This window comes from Salvelinus namaycush, chromosome 12, assembly GCF_016432855.1.
Source record: "Salvelinus namaycush isolate Seneca chromosome 12, SaNama_1.0, whole genome shotgun sequence".
Lineage (NCBI taxonomy): Eukaryota > Metazoa > Chordata > Actinopteri > Salmoniformes > Salmonidae > Salvelinus > Salvelinus namaycush.
Window position 1 is genome coordinate 30948077 of NC_052318.1, and position 6000 is coordinate 30954076.

At 39.3% G+C, this 6000-nt stretch overlaps 1 protein-coding gene across 2 annotated transcripts in view; it reads right to left on the reverse strand.

Annotated features, from left to right (window-relative positions):
• LOC120057084 (nuclear receptor-interacting protein 1-like) overlaps nt 1–3803 on the reverse strand; it is a 59435-nt gene extending 55632 nt beyond the window's left edge. For both annotated transcript variants that reach the window (XM_039005484.1, XM_039005483.1), the window contains exon 1: nt 3547–3803. The gene's annotated coding sequence lies outside the window, so the exon portion shown is untranslated. The remainder of the gene's footprint in view (nt 1–3546) is intronic.
• Nucleotides 3804–6000: the final 2197 nt, after the last annotated feature.

The following is a 6000-nucleotide window of genomic DNA, read 5'->3' on the forward strand; positions in this document are numbered from 1 at the left end:
AGCCTTTATTACAGAAGACTAAAAACTGTTGACTGGTACTGTATAAAGCCTTTATTACAGAAGACTAAAAACTGTTGCATGCATTCGTGAATTGCGATTGATTTATTGTTTAGCATAATTATCCAAAGCTCCCTTTGTAATTTAATTTTAAAACTAAAATGCTTGATTGAATTTAAATCATGAATGACTCATAATGCTGTGTGATGACATGAATGAATGATTGATACATTAGCCTATAGAAGTATTGAAATAAAGGGCTAAGCAATGAAAATTACACTTATTGATGACGATCATAATAATAATTTTTATAATGACAATAAGAAGTAGATCAAGAAAAAGGAGGGTATAAGAGCATGAGCTACGTGCATATTATGTGTGACAAACAGATGCTGTTAGATTACAATATAATTTTTCTGCCTGATTGGAACAGTGAAAACAACACTAAATAAATTATAAGCAATACCAGTCTGTTATAATGAAATACAATTGTAAAGCCTTTATTTCAGCATAGCAAAGATTAAAAACAGGCGAATCTGTGAAATTGCTTTATCTGCCATTTTGCCGTTGCATGAGGCTTGGTGCTCACGGAATCAGTAGACTATTAAACAATCACTCAAACAGGCAACATAAGCAAGATATGTCTTATTTCTGTATATTTTTATGGATGATTTATAAAGCCAGGCACATTTAAGAGTTAAGCTATTGATTATAGACCTAATTAAGTTGGGGTTTTCTCTCTCAATTTTCTTAGACAATTAGGCAAGGGCTGTTTCCTCTTCTCGGCTGCTGCTGCATCCACCGCATTGTTCTCAATCCCAATATGCTGGTTAACTTTCCTATTATGCACATAGCAACATAGGGAAAGGCGGCAATTTTCCACGCATTGAAGATTATGTTTCAGAACCGCGGACAGCGACCATATCCAACGCGGGAAAAAACGCATTTGTTATAAAATATGAGATATATTTGTGTTGCACCATTATTTTTTCATAATATAACCATATACAATTTCAGTATCACGTCTTAGAGTGATGGACTGTGCCATCCCTGTGGCCTCTGCAATGGATTAGTCCACTGAGACAGGGGTGAATCAGACAGGTGTCTCGTGCACCATGAAAAAAATAATTTGCGACTGCTCGACTTAAGAAATCTCGGTCAACCAACAGCCTATCGACCAAACAATCAACCAGTCAACCAAATTGGGTTAGCACTAATTTTAATACATACACTACAGCAAAGATAGTGCATTAATTGCAAAAACTGTAACAACACTGTTACAACACTGTAACATCCATTTTCGGGGAAGACAGATGGTTTGTTGTCCTGGGAAGACAGAACCTTGATCTGTTAGACCAGGGTCCAGAGTCCAGTCTTGTGAGCATTCAGCAGACGTAACATCATTTGCATATATATAATTTAAATATCCTATGATTCTGTGGCAGGATACTGCACATCAATCATCATCAGTGGCTCCCTAGACAACAACCCATGGCTACAGCAAAACAAGTTGTGTGGAGTACAGTACACTAGCTCAGTGTAGGAGGAATATGGCTGGCATGTGCACCAGATTAGCCTATTCAAGAGCAAGAACATGTTAAATGTGGAGGTTTTAGTTATCTATGGCTCCAGTACAGAGGACTATACGCAGCTACCGTTGAACATCCTGTACAAGATCAGGTCAAATAATTAAGTAGCTGAAACACTCCACAAAGGGAGGGCTAAAAGCCAGACCCCCAGACAGGCTGAGTATTTAAACTTTTCAAAAGTCAGCCAAGTTCACTTCAACAACGCTCAGGCCTATATTTGACTAATCCACCCAAGTTTGCTGCAAAAGTAGGCCTAGTACACAATTGAATGTGTTGATGTGTTCCAAATGATGAAAAGTAAACAGGTTTGTTGTTGGGAGGGAAGTTTTGCCAGGGTGGCTAAGCACACCTGAAATAACAGTGAGGTCATGCCCTCTCTCTCCCCTGTGACTCAGCTGGCCAACCTTCAACCCCTGACTTTTTGCCTCTCCAACGATCCCATGGTCAAATAGCCTCTGCAGAGTCCCCAACAATCGGATGTTCCGGTTTTCAGGGGAAATGGAAAGAGAGCCTGTGACAGGCCTTCCGCATTTGGAAGTTAACAAGGCGGCACTCCATATTAACTCCTCCTCCACATTTGCTGGATTTGTTGAACAGTGCAGAAGAGAACGTTCCCTGACATAATTTTTCTAATCAAGACAAGTATGTGGGGGATCTAGTTTAAGGTGTTTCTTTCATGCCTGCTACATTAGGTTAATGGTCAAATGCAGCGAGAGGACATCTGGTGATGACTACTCCAAACAGTGGAATAGTTCAAATCCATTCTGCCTGTCAATTATCAGTAGCCTACTGCTGAAATATTGAATTAAACCATAGCAAACTAAAGAATATATAAGATGTAACTCAATAACTCAATAACAATAATAATAACAATAATAATGCAGTAGTAATACAATGTCACCAGTACTTTCTGTGTAGAAATCCACAAGGCTAATTTACAATCTGTTTTATGAACTGAATAGTGAAAACTCGAAAAATGAAGTGACTAAACTTAGCTACTTGGGCCTACATTATTCCAGACACTGTGCCAATGATGAATGAACATTTGAGGCGTGCAAAGCCAAACATTTTGTCACCTTTGACAAGGAACAAGGAAGCACAACAGATTAATTGAAAATCATCAGCATCCAGTTTTAACTATGAAGCATTATAATGCATTTATAATGTTAAACTACACCAAACAAAACTCTGAAATTATGACTTATTTGGCTACAATGGAGCAGCCTACGAAAGAGCCAAATTGATGTTGACAGTCATAATATCAATACCGGGCCTATTTGCTAATGCTCATAGAAATCATTTTCATTATCTGTATTAGTAGGCAGTGGCTATGCGCCTTTTACTTAGTACTAGTCCTATGCAGCATTTTAATGCAGGTTAAACTGAACATATGTATTTGTGGCCTATCATTTTGTAGGCTATAATTTTTACACGTAGGCTAGACTACAGCGAGGACAGTGCAACAATTGTAACAACAAACACTATAACAACAAATTAACAGTGTCACAACAATGAATGGACAATGTGAGAAAAATACGGAATAACAAAGTAGCCAGCACGAACAATCTACATGATTCGTATTTGAGTCATTAGATTTAGGCGACATAACATTGGCGCTTTCTATGGCAAATAGATATTACATGTCTACGTGCGGTAATGCGTTTTTATAAAGTCGACAAGGAAATAATCTCAAACAGGCTATAATGTAATCCCGATGCCATTTAACAAAATGGAAACGACATTACCACAGCACTGGCTGGTTTATTACGACTTCTTTACGCAGCGTTTTCACACCGCTATGAGCCCAGAAACTAAGGCTCGATACACAAACATCATTCAATCCTCAAAAACATGCTGTAAACATGTTAAATCCATGACACACACCCCGTTTGTGCCCTCGCGGATTTTCACAGAGTCATTCATTTCACAGCCTATTCTGTACATTTAGCTCGGCACGTACCTGCTTGGGTTTGTCTACCCCGCTGGCTGACAGTGGACCCCACTCAAGCGAAAAGGTGCATTATCATTCGAAAGGAGGAAATCCTTCGGGTAGTCTCGGTGAAAAAGTCGGATTTCTCGAACGCGGGTTAATTATGAAAAATTGATGATTTATTCCAAAATGCCTCGGGTTTTGATCGAAGTGATCAGGCTCTGCGACCTGTAGTCGAATCTGACGGAATTGCTTATTCTCGGAATCCCCTTGCTCTCGAGCACTCAGCAGAGGCGACACTCCTCCTCTCTGCCACTGACACCACCCTTAAAGGAGCAGTTTAAAGGAGCAGTGGCATTATCAACCTATCCCTGCCCCTCTCCATATGTATCGTTAGACTTCGTGAAAACGTTTGCGGTTTATTGTGTTTAAAAGTAGTATACAATCAGTTTTAGCCTATGGTTTATAGGGACTTAAATAATGTGTTTATTAATGTTGTATACATAATTATCAAATAATTAACTGTCTATAAATTGGGCCTACTTACAAACTCTTTGCAACCTCTGAAAGACAGCAAGGATGAGATCAAGTGAAATAGAATGAAAATGTAACAATCAACAACAAAAAACTTGTTGCCTTTTAAAAATGAGCACAATCAGGTTTTTACATGAATGGTTGTATTACATTATACTGATAGTCTGGGCAGTTTAGTACGTTATGAATTTCCACTATTACTTAGCCGTAGCTCTTTTTTTCTGTGACATAATCTCTGTGGTATCTACTATGATGGCCCACAGACAGTCTTCTATCTCATTTGGCCTTGAACAAAATGTCTCAGAGGACCCGGGGAACATCTCTGTTTTCTGTCATGAATAAAAACACAACATAACCTACTTCTCTTCTGCACAGCCCTTCTTCCAGAGAAACTCTTTTATTTTTAGACTGGGGGCCTAGAGGGTGAGAGTGTGGGTGTGTAGGGGGGCAATGCAGTTCTCCCACCACACTGATTTTCACTATTGTTTTAATTCCATGTTATTGGTTAGACAGATTTTTAACAGGACACATACATACATGCACACAGGTGCACACGCAAACACACACACACACACACACGCAAGCAAACACACACACACACACACACACACACACACACACACACACACACACACACACACACACACACACACACACACACACACACACACACACACACACACACACACACACACACACACACACACACACACACACACACACACACACACACATACACACACACACACACACACACACACACCATTTAGGTTAACCAATGGATAATGTGCCTCATAACTGAATGTAACCTCGCCATAATGGTTAAACAGTCATTTAATTCAATGTCAGTTTAATAAACAGAACTGACACTCAACTTGTCACTGAGATAAATTGTATAGCACTTTAGAAGGTCATTGTTCACAGCATGTCTTACCTTTAATTAGCATTTTACAGTGTAACTGAGGTTAATGTAGGACTCAGAGACTAAAGTTCAGTCCAAATTGGCACTCATATCAACCTTGTATTGTCTAAATTGATGGCTTTATATTGTCACTGTCTGACTAGATACTACACATGAAAACAGGCTTAACTTTGATATCCTTTTGTGCTATTTATTTTGTCTAACTAAATGTGCACCATACATCTAGAATGTTCTTCTTGACCACTGAGATGTCAGCCTTTAGGTTCGGGGGAGCAAACGGCCTCAGCAATTTACGGTATCTACCCTTGTAACCTCTGAACTTAAGTGACCTTTCATCTTTGAACTTTGACCTCAAATGCCACATGAATGGAGATACAATATCCTCCCTTTTATTCCTTCCCCCACCAGAACTCCCCTGACCTCTGCCCCCAAGCTTTTCACAGAAATGTGGTTCACAGAACTTCCACCTTTGACCCTAAGGGAAGGACAGCCTGTGGCTGTTTTTGTGGCTGTATTAAGAAGTCTCCATGTAACACAGTAATCCTGAAAAGGATCACACACACACAAAACAAAGTCTCTGGTAACAGACACAATGCTTTGTGTGTTACATTCTACGGTGGAAGTGGTAAGGGTAAAGTCTGTCAGGGCAGCCATGAGGATAACTGTGAAGTTAGTAGAAACAACAAAAGACAGAAAAGAGGAGAATGCATGGCGCATTTAAGAGGGTTGGTTAACAAGGCGTTTAAGGGCCTTTTGTAAATGCACTCCAATGTTTTACTGGACACACTAGTTAAAATGTTGTTAACACCCAAGATTACTTACTCTGTCATGCAGAATAACCAAAAGTAGTAGGTTTGGATGTTGTATCATGAGACATTACCAGAATAACCGTGGTACCAAAGAAAGCAATACAAGAATGCTGAATAGCCGGTGTGATGCTGAACAATAATAGATTAATACAAAATTAAATAAATTCCCCAACAAATGTGGAAATCACATAAGGTATCCTCATGTAGAATTGTATCAGT